This window comes from Tupaia chinensis, unplaced genomic scaffold (assembly GCF_000334495.1).
Source record: "Tupaia chinensis unplaced genomic scaffold, TupChi_1.0 Scaffold000054_1, whole genome shotgun sequence".
NCBI classification, from domain to species: domain Eukaryota; kingdom Metazoa; phylum Chordata; class Mammalia; order Scandentia; family Tupaiidae; genus Tupaia; species Tupaia belangeri.
In genome coordinates, this window is record NW_006159512.1 from 5,441,964 (window position 1) to 5,458,877 (window position 16,914).

Sequence of the window (16,914 nt, forward strand, 5' to 3'; positions counted from 1 at the left end):
CCCCGTTCCCCAGTATCCATAATTATTTTCTGCTTTCATACCCTCCAATATTTCAGTCTCTACCATAGAGTGAGGACAGTCAGTATATGTTAAATGGAGATATACAATGTCTCTCTTTCACAACCTGACTTGCTTCACTCAAAAATAAATCTTCCATATTTATCTACCTTCTTTCAAATGCCAGGGTTTTATTGTTTTATTTTATGACTGAATAGTTTTCCATGGAGTGTATGTGCTACATTTTTTCAATTCATTCATCTGTTCATGGACATTTGGGTTGGTTCCATGTCTTAGCAATTGTGAATAATGCTGCAATAAACATAGATGAACAAACATTTTTCTGACTGAGCATTCTCCTATCCTTTGAGTAGATACACAGGAATGGAATTGCTGGATCATATGGTAGTTCTATTTGTAAGTCTTTGATTTGAGGAGTCTCCATATTGTTTTCCATAGTGGCTGAACCAATGTACATTCCTACCAACAGAAAAGGAGAGTTCTCCTTTCACCACAACTCAGCAACACATCAGTTTTTTCATATACTTTTTGGCTGTTCTCATGTCTTCCTTAGAGAGTTTTTCGTTCAGCTTATTTTCCCATCTTTTAATTGGGTTAATCATTTTTGGGGGGTAGGTAAGCCACTTGAGTTCTCTGTGCATTCTGGTTATCAGTACCTTATCTGAGGCATATTTAAAAAAAATATTCTCCCATTCCAAGGGTTGTTGATTCACACTAATTACCATGTCTTTTACTGTGTAGAAACTCCTTAATCTGATATAATCCCACTTGTCGAATTTTGGAATTATTGCCTGTACTTTGCGAGTCTTACTTAAGAAATCTTTGCCTACCCCAATGTCTCCCAGTATTTGAATGCCTTTTATATTGTTCTCTTCTCTGATTGCATTGACTAAGACTTCTAGCACTATATTGAAAAAGAGTGGAGAAAGTTGGCAGCCTTGTCTAGTACCAGTTTTTTAGCGGAAAAGTTTTTAGCTTTTCCTAATTCAGTATACTGTTAGCTATAGATTTTCATATATGGCTTTATTGTGTTGAGAAATGACCCTTCTATGCCAATTTTGCTAAGAGTCTTAATCATGAAGGGATGTTGTATTTTATCAAATGCTTTATCTGCATCAATTGAAATGATCATTTTTTTAAATCATTCTTTCTGTTTGTATGGTGTATTTTTTTTATGTTTTTGTATATGTTGAACCACCCTTGCATCCCTGGAATAAAAGTCTACCTGATCATGATGAATAATCTTTTTTTTTTTTTTTTTTGAGAGATTTTCACTGTAGGGCGCGTGCGCTCACCAGACAGAGAGAGACATAGAGACAGAAAGCAAGAAATCACCCCCCAGGGGGGATGGTCACGCCGCAATCCCTTCTCCTCCATTCTCCTCTCGGGATCTTGGACACGCACGCACACGCGCCCGGCGTGAGTTTTAAGCCACCGGGTCCGGGACACGAACCGTGGTCGACTACATGGGAGTCCAGCGACATAGCCATTACGCTAACTGCTGGTTCCCGAATAATCTTTTAAATATGTTGTTGGATATGTTTTGCAAGTATCTTGTTGAGAATTTTTGCATCTATATTCATCAGAGATATTCGTCTGTAGTTTTCCTTTTTGTCATGTCTTTATCTGTTTTGCAGATGAAGATGATGGAGGCTTCATGAAATAAGTTTGGGAGATTTCTTCTTTTTGGATCTTTAGAAATAGCTTGAGTATAATGGGGTTTAACTCTTTTTAAAAGTTTTGTAGAATTCAGAAGTGAAGCCATCAGGATCTGGGCTTGCTTTTTTGGGAGTTTATTACTGATTCAATCTCATTGCTTGTTATGGGTCTATTCAGACTTTCTATGTCCTCTATGTACTCCTGATTCAATCTTGGTAGATTTTATGTGTCCAGAAATCTGTCCATTTCATCTAGGTTCTCTAGTTTGTTGGTATATAGTTGTTCATAGTATCCTCTAATAATGTTATATATTTCTATTGTGTTTAATATAATATTGCATTTCATTGCAGATTTGATTAAGCTGGTTCCTTTCTCTCTTTCTTTTAATCAGTCTAGCAAATAGTGTGTCAATCTTGTTAATCTTTTCAAAAAACTAGCTTTTGCTTTATTTATTTTCTGTATAGTTAATTTATTTTCTATTTCATTTATTTCTGCTTGAATCTTTATTATTTCTTTTCTTCTGGTAATTCTGGGATTTTGTTGTTGCTTTTCCAATTCCCTGATGTTAGGTTGTCTATTTGCTACCTTTCCAGGTTTTTCTTATGCACACTAATTACTTTGAATTTCCCTCTTAGGACTGCTTTTGCAGTGTCCCATAGATTATGGAAACTCATTGTCATTTATTTCCATAAATATTTTAGTTTTGGTCTCAATTTCTTTGGTAGTTGAGAAGTCATTCAGAAGTTGGTCGTTTAGTTTCCATGTGTTTATGTATTTTCAAGGATCGTTCTTGAAATTAACATCTAGTTTAATTCCATTGTGGTCAGAGAATATGGTGGATATAATTTCTATGCCTTTGAATATGTAAAGACTTGATTTACGCCCTATCATATGATCAATCTTTGAAAAGGTTTCATGTAGGGGTGAGAAAAATGTATATTTTGTTGTTTTATGGTGGAAAGTTCTATAGTTGTATGTCAAGTCCATTTGATTTATGGTATTGTTTAGTTCCTGTGTCTCTTTACTTATCCTCTGTCTGAAAGATCTGTCTAAAGGAGATAATGGGGTGTTGAGATCCCCAGCAATTATAGTGTTGCAGCATATCTCTCCTTTTAGATCTAGCAGTCTTTCCTTCACGTACTTGGGTGCTCCTGAGTTGGGTGCATAGGTATTTATAAGCACCATGTCTTCTTGATGAATTTGTCCTTTTACTACTATATAATGCCCTTCTATGTCTCTTCTTACAGGTTTTGTCTTAAAGCCTATGTTGTCTGAATTTAGTATTGTGACTCTGGTCCTTTTTGATTTTTGTTTGCATGGAATACCTTTTTCCAGTCCTTCACTTTTAGTCTATGAATGTCTTTATCCATGAGTTGCATTTCTTTTCTTTTCTTTTTTGAGAATTTTTTTTTTCTGTAGGGCGTATGCTCTTTCCAGAAAGACAGAAAGAGACAGAGAGACAGAAAGCAAGAAATCACCCCCCGAGGGGGCATGGCCATCCCACAATCCCTTCTCCTTCATTCTCCTCTTGGGATTTTGGGCACACATGCACACATGCCCGGTGTGACTTTAAGCCATCAGGTCCAGGACTCAAACTGCTGCTGACTACATGGGAGTCCAGTGACATAGCTATTACGTCAACTGCTGGTCCCAAGATGTGTTTCTTGTAGACAACAGATAGATAGTTTCTGTTTTTTTAATTTTTTAAGTTTTATTTTTTTATCCATTCAGCCAGTCTGTTTCTTGATTGGAGAATTTAATCCATTAATGTTCAACATTATTATTGATATTTCCCAACTTATTCCTCTAATTGAGTTAGCCATTTTCTTGGTTGTTTTTTGTTCTCTTATTTCTATCTGTCTGACTTTAGTTTTCCTGGTTTAGCACTCCCTTAAGAACTTCTTGAAGAGCTGGCCTTGTACTAGTAAATTCTTTCATGTTTTGTTTATCCGAAATGTTTTTATCTTTTCTTCCCATGTGAAGGATAATCTTGCTAGGTATAGCCATCTTGGTTGAAATTGTTTTTCATTTAACACTTTGAATAATATTTCCCCATTCTTTCCTTGCCTGCATTGTTTCCAATGAGAGATCCAATGTCAGTCTGATGGGATAACCTTTGTAGGTAACTTGATGTTTTCCTCTTGCCGATTTTAGTATCTCGTCTTTGTCTGTGGTTTTAACCAGTCTGGCTATAATGTGCCTTGGAGAGGATCTTCTTGGGTTAATTCTCTTGAGGTCGATGTATTTCTTGGGTCTGGATATTTGAATGCCTCTCTAGGTTTGGAAAGTTTTCTTCTAGGATTTCATGGAATAAATTATTAATGCCCTTACTATTTTCTTCCTCTTTTGGGATACCAATAATCCAGATGTTGGGCGCTTGATGGTATCTAGTATCTCTCATATATTATCCTCATTTTTCTTAGTTGTTTTCTCAGTCTTTTTGATAATTTTTTCTATGTCAGGTTTTGTCCTCTTCATTTGAGATTCAATCTTCTGCATGATCAAATCTGCTTTTAATACTTTTTTTTTGGGGGGGGGAGATCTTCTGCACGATCAAATCTGCTTTTAATACTTTTTTTGGGGGGGAGAGTTTTTTGCTATAGGGTGCGTGCGCTCGCCAGAGAGAGAGAGACAGAGGGACAGAAAGCGAGAAATCACCCCCCCAAGGGGGATGGCCACGCTGCAATCCCTTCTCCTCCATTCTCTTCCTGGGATCTTGGGCACGCACGCACACATGCCCAGCGTGAGTTTTAAGCCACCGGGTCCCGGACGCGAACCGCGGTCGACTACATGGGAGTCCAGCGACATAGCCATTACACTAACTGCTGGTCCCTGCTTTTAACACTTTTGAGGGAAGTTTTGATTAATAATTCAAATCTCTCCAGTTTCTAGAAAACAAGTCCACTTGCGGCTGAACTGCTGAGCTTCAATTGAAGAAGATAGAAGTGGTCTCATTGCACATTTCAGGAAACCATGAAGTCTGAGAATTCAGAGGTGTGTGGCAGGGGATGAGCCACAGTTTCTCTGCAGCTCAGTGTCCCTGCTGCTCAGTGCAGCCAGGTCCATTGCTGGGGCAGATTTCCTGATGGCTTGGAAACCAGGACAAGATGAGTTTCTCCAAATCCCAATAAACACACCTGAGAGTTCCATGGCATGTGTGAAAGGGATGAGCCATACTCTCCAGCACCCCTCCCAGCAGCAAACAGCTCATTGTGCAACAAGACTGTCTGGGGCGGATGTCCTAATGGCGTGGGGGCCAGGACAAGACAGTCTTCTTTAAGTCCCAATGAGCACACCTGAGAGTTCCAAGGCATGTGGGGGAGGGGTTAAGCCATGCCCTGCAGCATCCCTCCCAGCCACAAAGGGCTCACTGTGGAGCACTGTGCAGCAAGGCCATCTGCAGTGGATGTCCCATTGATGTGGGGGCTGGGGCAAGGTGGGCTTCTCCTGCTTTTTTTTTTTTTTTTTTTTTTTGATGATCCATTTTTAATTTATATATTGACTTGTCTATATCTTTTTGAGTGTGTGCTCTAGAAATTATGAAGCACATGCTAAATTGTTATTTTTTCAATTCAAGTAAAATGTAGAAGCAAAATTTTGAGCCTAAAGTGTTTTTGGTAAATGAGCAAAATTAATCTGAGTATTATATTTAATTTTAAAAAAATAATTATTTATTTTATTTTATTCATTCATTCATTCATTCATTCATTCATTCATTCATTTTTTTAGTTTTACCAGAGAGAGAGTTAGAGGGTGAGAGTGAGAGAGAGAGGAAGTGAGAAAGCAAGCCACCAGATTCAGGACTCGAACCCTGGTCAGCCATGTGGGAGTGTCCAGCACCTTAACCACCACGCCACCTACTGGTCCCAAATTTTTTTAATATTTTTTATTTTTTGGTTTTTGCCATAGGACATGTGTATTTGCCAGAGAGAGACAAAAAGAGACAGAGAGAGGGAAAATGAGAAGTTACACCCTGGCAGGGCATGACTACACCACAATCCCTTCTCCTCTTTTCTCCTCTTGTGGTTTTGGGCACACATGGATGCGTGCCTGTCTTGATATTCAAGCCAGCAGGTCTGGGGTTCGAACTGGCCATGTGGAAGTCTATGCCTTAACCACTATGCCACTAGCTGGTCCCAATCTGACTATATTTTAGGAAGATAATTGTTGCTCTGTTGAAATAGATTTTTAGAGTACAAAGGATGAAGTTAGGAGACTATTAGAAATATACAGGAATTCCCTACTATTGATTTGTACTGAGAGTTTTGTCAGGTCAAAATGTCAATTTTGTCAAATGTTCTTTCTGTTTCTACTGAAGTATTATGGTGATGATCATTTTATCCTATTAATGTGGTGAATTACACTGACTTATTTTTTTTGAAACATTTGGTAGATATGACTGGGAGGTGGTGTGGTGTTAAAGGTGCTAGACTTGCACATGGCTGACTGCAATTTGAATCGTGGACCTGGCAGCTTGCTTTCTCACTTTCCCTCTCACTCTTTCACTCAGTCCCAGTCTGGTCAAATTAAAAATAAATAAAGTTAAATAAAGTTAAAAAACATAATTCTTTAAAAAAATTTTGGTAGGGAGCATGTTCAAGTGGAGAGGGAGAAAGCACCACTAATGGAGAATAGTCACACCACAATCCCTTCACCATTTCTCTTTTCTATTTGGATTTTGTACCTGCATGCACATGTCCCCAGCGTGTTTCTCAAGATTCCGAGTCTGGAACTTCAATTGTGGAGTTGTCCACATGGGATCTAGCTGCCTTAAGTGCAGGGCATGGAGCTGGCTTTACATTGATTTAATTTTGGATACTAAACCAACCTTTCATTCCTGAGATAAACCCCACTTGGTTATGAGGTATTGTTCTTTTAATATATGGTTGTATTTGATATCTTAACATTTTGTAAGAAATTTTAAGACTATTCATGAGAAATATGATTGTATAATTTTCTTGTTGTGCAAAGTCCTTTTCAATAATAGTTTTGGTATTATTATACTAGTCTCATACAATGAATTCTCTCCTCTTCTATGCTCTGAAAAACCTTACGTTAGACTGGCATTAATTCTTCCTTAAAAGTTTGAAAATACTGGGGGCCAACAAGTGGCATGGTGGTTGGGGTGCTGAATCCCCACATGACCGACCATAGTTCAAGTCCTGGACCTGGTAGTTTGCTTTCTCACTCTCTCTCTCTCTAATGAGCACATGTGCCCTATAGCAAATTATTGATGAATTAATAATAATAATAAAATCAAATCATTAGTTTTAAAAATGTTTGAAGGTATTCACCATTGAAGCCCTCTGGGCCTAGAATTTATTTTATGTTAAGAATTGTAATTACAAATTCTACTTTTATAGATAAAGGGAATTCTATTTTGACTTTTTTCCCCCTTAAATATATTCCTGTGTCAGTTTTCATAATTTCTATCTTTCAAGGAATTTGCTCATTTCTTCTAACTTGCTGGATTAATTTGACATTTCGCTATTAGTAGTATTCTTTTCTTATTATCTAAGTATTTGCATGATCCATAGTGACATGCCTTTTTTTATTCTAGACAGTTTCTCTTTCTCTCTTTTCTTTCTTTTTCCCTCTCTTCTTTTCTGATGAGTCTTGGTAAGATATTATGAAGTTAATTAAATTTTTAAAAGAACTACCTTTTTGCTTTATTGATTTTTCCCTATCATTTGTCTCTTTTCTATTTCACAGATTTTCTGTTAATTTATTAATTCCCTACATTTTTTGCACTTTGAACTTAAGTTTCTAAGATTTATTATATAAGCTTAGATCATTAGTTTTTAGATTTTCTTTTTTCTTTTTTTTGGAGAGATTTTTTCTATAGGGCACGTGCACTTGCCAGACAGAGACAGAGAGATAGAAAGCAAGAAATCACCCCCCAGAGGGGATGGTCACACCGCAATCCCTTCTCCTCCATTCTCCTCTCAGGATCTTGTGCATGCACGCACGCGCGCCTGGTGTGAGTTTAAGCCACTGGGTCTGGGACTTGAACCGCGGTCGACTACATGGGAGTCCAGTGACATAGCCATTAAGCTAACTGCTGGTCCCTAGATTTTATTTTTAAAGAGACGTTTTTGCTATAGGGTGCATGCGCTCACCAGAGAGACAGAGAGTGACAAAGAGACAGAAAACAAGAAATCACCCCCACTCCACAGTCCCTTCTCCTACATTCTCCTCTTGGGATTTTGGGCATGCATGCACATGCATCCAGATTGTTTAAAGCTGCAAGGTCCAGGACTCAAACCGTGGTTGATCACGTGAGAGTCCAGTGATATAACCATTATGCCTTCCTGCTGGTCCCGATAATTAATTCTTAACCCTCCTTTTTTTTTCCCCTTATTTTCCCTAAAATAAGATAGTAAAGCTACAAATTTCCTTTTAAGTATAATACTTCTTTAGATGTTTTTCCTTTTGTATATGTTCTCATTTTCATTTATTTCTAAATATTTTCAAATATTTATTGTGATTTTATCTTTGATGTTGGGTCATTTAGTACAGTGTTGCTTAATTTCTAGATATCTAAGGCATCTTTCCTGATTATTTTTATTACTGATTTTTAACTTTTTTTTTATTAATTTCTAATTTAGTATGATTTCAGTTCTTCAAATCCATTTAAATGTGTTTATGCTCAACATATGATGTACATTGATGAATGTACTATGGGTATTTGAAAGATTGCATATCCTGTAGTTGTTTAGATGTAGGTTCTATAAATGTCAGATCATGTTGGTTGAAAATGATTGTTTAAGTTGTCTATTGTTATGTAACAAATGTTTTCCAAACTTAGTGGTTTAAAACAACAATATTTATAAGGCTCAAAATTCTGCTATTTCAGCATGGCTTGGTAGAAGCAGTTTAGCTATGCTTCACTCAGCTCTGCTGGAGTATCTCAAAGGCAGGCTCTACTCAGCATTGGTTAGTTGGAGCTGATTGAAGGTTGGCTGTAAGCTGAAATCAGCTAAAACTACTTGTGCTCTCTCTTTTTTAATGTGGTCTCTTCATGTGACCTCTGCAACATTGTGATTTCAGGGAAGTTATTGACTTAGAGCTCCTAGGTTGCATGGTGAGAAAGAGAAGGAATTGGGGTAAGACAGGCAAAAGCTGTATTGCCTGTTGACCTAGTTTTGGAAGTGTAGTCACACTTGTGGTTCCAGAGTCCTCTCCATCCTGTCAATAAGAGGGGCAGTAGACACCACAAATTTATTTCTCTTTATTTATTTATTTATGTATTTATTTATTTTACATTCAGTCACTATATATATCTTTACAGCGTATAAAATACGTTATCTGTTTTAAGTTTATTTCTGTATGAGTGAGAAAAACAGAGAGAGAGAGAGGAAGAATGAGAGAAAGGCAGAGAAAGATCCTAATGAGGTTTTTTTCTTTTCTTCTTTTTTTTTTCTTGAGAGATTTTTGCTATACATTGAATGCACTTGCCACAGACACACAGAGACAGAAAGTGAGAAATCAGCCTCCAGTGGGGATGACCACACCACAGTCTCTTCTCCTCCATTCTCCTCTCGGGATTCCTCTCGGGATTTTGGGCATGTAAACACACACGACCAGCATGAGTTTTAAGCTGCTGGGTCTGGGACTTAAACTGTGGTCAACAACATGGGAGAGTCCAGTGACGTAACCATTATTCCATCTGCTGGTCCCTCTAATGTAGTCTTTTTAACATTATTTACTCCCAGTCTCAACTGGCACAAATCACAATCATGCACACACCCTGCATGCTCAGGCAAGTTCTTAGACATGAAAACCCACCCCTTTTTGCATATAGTCTAGTGATGTCACTGAACACAGAGTTAGGAAGAGATACACACTACCTGTTTTTTTTTTAAATAATTATTTATTTCATTTTATATAACATTATTATCATTATTATTTTAATTTGACCAATGAGAGATAGAGAGAGAGAGAGAAAGGGAAAGTGAAAAAGCAAGTCACCAGGTTCAGAACCACCGTTGGCCATGTGGGAGTCCACACCTCAACCACCACACCACCTGCTGGCCCTCACACAATCCACTTTAAAGAGCTCAGTGTAAACTCTGGTCATCTAATCTAGTTTATTGTATAATTATTGGTCTGTTTAGATTCTTACTTATTTAAGAATTCTTTTGTTTCTTATTTTTTTCATTTTTGGTTTTGCTATAAGGAGCATGTACTCAGAGAGAGGAAGAGAGAGAGAGGAGGAAAATGAGGAATCATCCACTGGGGGTGGAGCGGGTTGGGTGGCCACATCACAACCCCTTGTCCTCCACTGTCCTCTAGGGATTTTGGGTATGTGTGCGCACATATCTGGAATATTTTTCAAGTCATCAGGTCTGGGACTCAAACTCCAAAGTCTGCCATTTGGGATCCAGCTGCTTTAACCACCATGCCACCAGCTGGCTCTCAAAATGATTTTGATAATTTATCATTTCCTGGAAAATTTATCCATTTTAAGTTGTCTTAGGTTGTTACCGACAATAAAGCAAATATGATGGATATGAGTGATTTAATAGTTGATGACCACTGTAGAGAAAATGGTTTAATAGTTTGAATCTGCCTGAGACTGCAGATTTTTCTGTTGTTAGAATGCACATACTAGGGTACTTCAAAGAGGTCATGGAAAAATTTAAGTACAAGTTTATTTTGGTGCAAATTTTTTTTTTTAATTCACGAAGAGTTTTTCATAATCTATATTTTCAGCTAACTTTTTGAAGATCCTTTCTTATATGTCTTAATTTATACTTACTTTAAACAATTTTATATAATTCTATTCCATGTGAGAATGGTGATATAGGGACCAGCAGTTAGCGTAATGGCTATGTCACTGGACTCCCAAGTAGTTGACCGTGGTTTGAGTCCCGGACCCGGTGGCTTAAAACTCACACCAGGCGCGTGTGCGTGCGTGCCCAAGATCCCGAGAGGAGAATGGAGGAGAAGGGATTGCGGCGTGGCCATCCCCCTTGGGGGGTGATTTCTCGCTTTCTGTCTCTCTGTCTCTCTCTGTCTTTCTGGCGAGCGCACGTGCCCTATAGCAAAAACCTCTCAAAAAAAAAAAAAAAAAAGAATGTCGATATAGATAAACATGCAATAAAACCTAGTATATGGAAAAAAATCGAGGATGGTATTATCTTAATAGTCAATTACACTGTTTTAGTCTCACAGTCTTGATAAAAGGTTAAGGACAAAGTTTTGTAAGTAATTGTGTGAGATAGTTATGTTGGTGAACATATTAGAAATTAAAATGAATATAAGTGAGGGCAACAATCTAAGAGTACTTAGAAAATATTTAGAAAGAATCTTAAAGCAGTATAATTAACTTTGGGGACTAGTTGAGTGAAATTGCATTAATTATCCTTGACTAAATCTTCAAGTCCAAGACTTAAATAAGGCAAGATAGGGACCAGCAGTTGGTGTAATGACTATGTCGTTGCACTCTCATGTAGTTGACCATGGTTCGAGTCCCAAACCTGTTGGCTTAAACTCATGCCAGGTGCATGTGTGTGCGTGTCCAAGATCCTGCCCGAGAGGAGAATGGAGGAGAAGGGATTGTGGCATGACCATCCCTCTTGGGGAGTGATTTCTTGTTTTCTGTCTCTCTGTCTCTGTCTTTCTGGTGAACCCATGTGCCCTATAGCAAAAACCTCTCAAAAAAAAAAAAAAAAAAGGTAAGATAAGTCTTTTCTGTAGTTAGCTACCATTAGAGAAAGGAGAACCTAGTAACTTGGTGGCAACATTACTACAGTAGTAATACTTTGTATCAGTAGAGTAAGCAAAATTATATCTTTGCTTTTCTATTGACTTCAGCTGAAAATGAGCCATTGACATTTCAGATGGGAACTGGAGTGGTAATTTGGTGAATGTAAACTGATAATCTTATTTATCTTTTCATGCATATATTGGCTATTTGAGTTTTACTCTGTGAATTGCTTGTTCATATCCTTTTGTTTGATTTTTTATTGAGCGACTTTTCAATTTGTTATTGTACTCTTAGAATTTTATTTTTTCAGATATTAATCTCTCTGCATTAATTGCATTAACAACTATTTTATCAAAATCTAGTGATTATTTTAAAACTCTGTTTCTGGTGTCTTAAGTAGAGCAAGATATATTATAGTAGTATGGACTTTGAGACTGTTTGGCCTGCTGCTGAATTCCTGCTCTAAAACTATTTGTGTGATCCTTATAGCTACTTAATCTCTCTTATCTTCTATTTTCTCATCTGTAAGATAAAAACATATAACTAGCCTTATAGGGTTGATGTGAAGATCAAATGGCTCAAATAATGAACAATTTCTAACAAATGGCAAGCACTCAATGATCAACTATTATATTACTATGTAGTCAGATATAACAATGATTATTCTGCCTTTTTTGAGAATTTTTTCATAATCTGAAACTTAAGATTGTTTTGTATGGTTTCTTTTAGTTATTTTATTGTTTTTAAAAATTTAAGTGTTGAACTTTCATAGACACATTCAGAGTAATATTTGGCTAAATGTCTTAGTACCCCATAGGCCCAATGAAGATAATACAAAATGAACTATTATATGAAGGGTGAGGCAGAGAAATTGGTTTTAAGATTGACTATTTTGAATCATTTCAGCAGCAGAACCATAGGACTCTCCTGAATTATCTTGTACTTGATCATGTGTAGTTGGGAATATAACTTGATATAGTAAAGTAAAGGAAGTGTGTGTGTGTAGGGGGGTGTCTCTGAATTGATTAGCTTGCATATAAAAGATATGAGTTGTTTAATATTTTTGTAGGAATTATCTAATCTTTGGAGGGGCAGTACTAGATACCAGAGTATCAATAACAGAAAGTAAGAAAGTATGATTGATATAATAACCAAGCCTTTTTCTGGTCATTTTTAAGTTTCATTGTCTTTATTTTTCCGTACTTTCATTTTGAAGTATCAAATTGGAATGTATTTATATTTATCTGGCTGTGATTCTTGGGGCTTTTTGAATATGTGGATTAGTATCTTTCATTGTTTCTGAAAAATTACCAGTTATTTAACTCTTCAAATATTCTTTGTTACACATATCTTGTTTCTCCAAGCAAATCACTCTTTATTCTCCTCTATCTTCTCTTGTCTCTTAACTTGCATATTTTTTGTTTTTCTCTTTCTCTCTATTCTGCAGTGAGTTTTTTTTATGGTCTGTTTTCCAGTTCAGTTATTGTCTCTGTTGCTTTGTTTAGCTTATTACTAAAGATACCTTATTCAATTTTTAAATTAGATATTGTATTTCCACTTTTAAGATTTTATTTGGTTCTTTTTCATATTATATCTTGTGGTTTCCACTTCCCCTCAGATATTGTCCATTTTTGTTAAACTATATAAGCCTATTTGTTCTGTAATCTCTGTCAAATTATTTCCACATCTAACATCTTTGTGGATCTTTTTTATTTTGCTGGTTATTTGTATTTCTGTTCTTACTCATCATATATGATCAGTTAGTATTGACTGTGTACTGCCAGTTTTCCCTGAAAAATTATTTATGAGTATTCCTTAGGGCTTAGAGTGAAGTTTCTTCTCCAGCTAAGATTCACGTTTGCTCTGGTAAGATCCCTACATGTGTAACCATCTTAGAACTACTTTAAATTAAATTTATAGCTTGAGATTTCCTAGACCACCCCACTAATATGAGATAAGACTGAAAATCCATGTAAACGTTCACTGGTGGTTACTATTTTTAGGGACTAGGCTATTTTATATCACCCTCCCCCACCTTATTCTGCTCAGCATGAAATCCCACCCTTATCAATTTCCCTGCATGTGGGTTGTGGTTAAGAAGATGCATTTGGTTACTTTAGAGTTCCAGTTTACTGTGTTCATGTCGTGTTTGGTTCCTCAGGGATCTAGACCTTGATTTACATACTCTTATGTCCCTTGATGCCATCTACAATGCAGCTAGCTCAACAAATGTCCTCAGAGGAAAAACAACATTATGGACTATTTGCTTTTCTGTATATTTACCTTTTTGTCCAGTCTGGCTTGGCATCTCATCCTATCTCTTGAGTTCTTTGATTCTTTTAAGAAAATGATACTAGCAATCAGAGTTGGTCTGAGTAAACTAATTTGTTATTCCTGGAACTGGAAGTTGTAAGAAATCTTTAAAATTTATCCAAATACTTACAGAATCTTTTCTTTTTCCTTTAAATTTAAAAGTAAAATTAGAATGTTTTGAGGTGACAGCTTTTTAAGTTAATTTTACCTGTAAATCCTGATTTTTTTTAACCTAATTACATAAAATTATCTTTATCACCTATATTCAATTTCTTCTGATCATTCTTTCAGAAACAAAATACTCCATGTCTATCATTTTAATATTTTGAATTCTTTTATATTATAGGAGAGTTTTTGAGCTTATCTAGCCTCATAAGTAGATTTTTTCCCCCTGCAGTGTAGTTGCTATTTTAATTTCTACTTTTAGTAATGGATAAGATATTTATATGATATTATTTGCTTCAGTATAGGTTTTTAAAAACATTTTGGTTCTTTGAAGCCAGTAAGTGGGATGGTGGTTGGGGTGCTGGATTCCCACATGACTGACCATGGTTCGAGTCCAATGATACTAGCAATCAGAGTTGGTCTGAGTAAACTAATTTGTTATTCCTGGAACTGGAAGTTGTAAGAAATCTTTAAAATTTATCCAAATACTTACAGAATCTTTTCTTTTTCCTTTAAATTTAAAAGTAAAATTAGAATGTTTTGAGGTGACAGCTTTTTAAGTTAATTTTACCTGTAAATCCTGATTTTTTTTAACCTAATTACATAAAATTATCTTTATCACCTATATTCAATTTCTTCTGATCATTCTTTCAGAAACAAAATACTCCATGTCTATCATTTTAATATTTTGAATTCTTTTATATTATAGGAGAGTTTTTGAGCTTATCTAGCCTCATAAGTAGATTTTTTCCCCCTGCAGTGTAGTTGCTATTTTAATTTCTACTTTTAGTAATGGATAAGATATTTATATGATATTATTTGCTTCAGTATAGGTTTTTAAAAACATTTTGGTTCTTTGAAGCCAGTAAGTGGGATGGTGGTTGGGGTGCTGGATTCCCACATGACTGACCATGGTTCGAGTCCCAGACCTGGCAGCTTGCTTTCTTGTTTTTTCCCTCTCTGTGTTAAGCACACATGTCCTATAACAAATTAAAAAAGAAAATACATAAGAAATTTAAAAAAAGTTTTCAGTTCTCTTTTGTCTCATTATTTAGTTGTTTTCAAATAATGTTTCTTTTTATATACTTGTAGAAATGTATTGATTGTTACTTCATGGTATAAATACTGTACAAAAATAACTATCTTTATTGTTAATTATTACGCTTATATCTTTCCTTACTGCAGACTCTTTGCATTTGCCAATTGTGATTTGTGATTATTCTATTCATTTACTAAACCTTTTTTTTTTTTTTTTTGCTATAGAGTGCATGGTCTTGCCAGAGGAAAATAGTGAGAGAGGAAAAGAGACAGAGAGAGAGAGAGAATGAAAATGACAAAGCACATGGGACCATCAGTTAGCATAATGGCTATGTCGCTGGACTCCCATGTAGTCGACTGCAGTTCGCGTCCCGGACCTGGTGGTTTAAAACTCACGCCGGGCGCGTGTGCGTGCATGCCCAAGATCCCGAGAGGAGAATGGAGGAGAAGGGACTGCGGCGTGACCATCCCCTCTGGGGGATGATTTCTCATTTTCTGTCTCTCTGTCTGTCTCTATCTGTCTGGTGAGTGCACGTGCCCTATAGCAAAAACCTCTACAACAACAACAACAAAAAAAAAAAAAAAGGAAGAAAATGACAAAGCACCCACCAGAGGGAGGACAACATTGCAATCCTTTCTCCTTCACTCTCTTCTTGGATTTTGGGCATGTACACACTCATGCCTGGTGTGTTCTTTGTGTGTTTTTCAAGCCCTTGGCTCCTAGACTCGAACTCTATCATACTAATAAGGTTTGGGAATATTTACTCTCCATCACTCTCCTCTTGGGATTTTGACCATGCTTTGACCAATAGGAAAATACATTCAGAAAGCATTTGTCAATTATAATATATCAGACACTGTTTTAGGAACTTGGGGTGTAAAGCTTTTTTTTCTTGACTAACTCAGCAGCTAGTTATAGGGGAGACAGGTATAAAGACACAACTTTAAATACTTACATGATCTCTCTCTTTTTCTTTCCCAACCCACTGTGCCTCAAAAAAAATACAAATGGTATACTATATACTATATATCTTTGGATATATGTAGGAAAATAAATCATATAAATGTGCACAAAGAAGCTGGCAATGCAGGTAGCATTTGTGTAAAGTAGTCTGCCTTTTTAGTTTCCTGCGGAACCCAGAAGCTATCAGGATTCCTGAAATTTTAAACCAGAACTCAGATATTCCAATAATTGCACATCAAGTGCCCACTAGCTGCCAAGCATCTGCTACACAATTGCATACAGAAATCAGGAGGGTAATAAAAATAGTGCAAATGGGTTCCCCATTTCTTTTCCAAGAAAAACCTCCTAATGGGTTGCTGATGAGCTAATCAGGTCAAGTGTTTTCTGAGCTGCCCTCTTTATACTCAGTCAGCAAGCATAACATTTTGTTAACCTATTGACACAGAGGAAATTTGTTTTCCATCTGACCTTTTACTGTAACTACTGAAAAATCACTTTCTCTTCAGCTAACAATGTTAATGAATAAATTATTCAAGTTTGACAGTCATAGATAGTAACACTTTACATTTTTGTTTTTATTCCTGATCATTTTGTTTTCTTTTCAGCCATTAGTTCTTTTCCTAGGAAAAGTTTTCATTCTCTCTCTTTTTTTTTTTTTTTTTTTTTAATTTGCCAGAGGACACGTGTGCTTGCCAGAAAGAGTCTGAGAGGGGGAGAGGGAGAAAGCATGTAGACATGCTACAGTCGTTTCTCTTCCATTTCTCTGCTCTATGGGATTCCTGGCATGCATATACATGTGCCCAACATGTTTTACAAGCTGCTGGGGCAAGGACTCGAATCATAGGGTCGACCATGTGGGAACTAACTCCCTTAACCATTAGGCCATGAAGCTGGTCTGTTTTGTTTTGTTTTTGTTTTTGTTTTTGCCATAGGGTGAGTGTGCTCGTCAGAAAGGCAGAGAGGGACAGAGAGATAGAAAGTGAGAAATCACCCCCCGGGGGGATGCCCATGCCCATGCCACAGTCCCTTCTCCTCCATTCTCCTC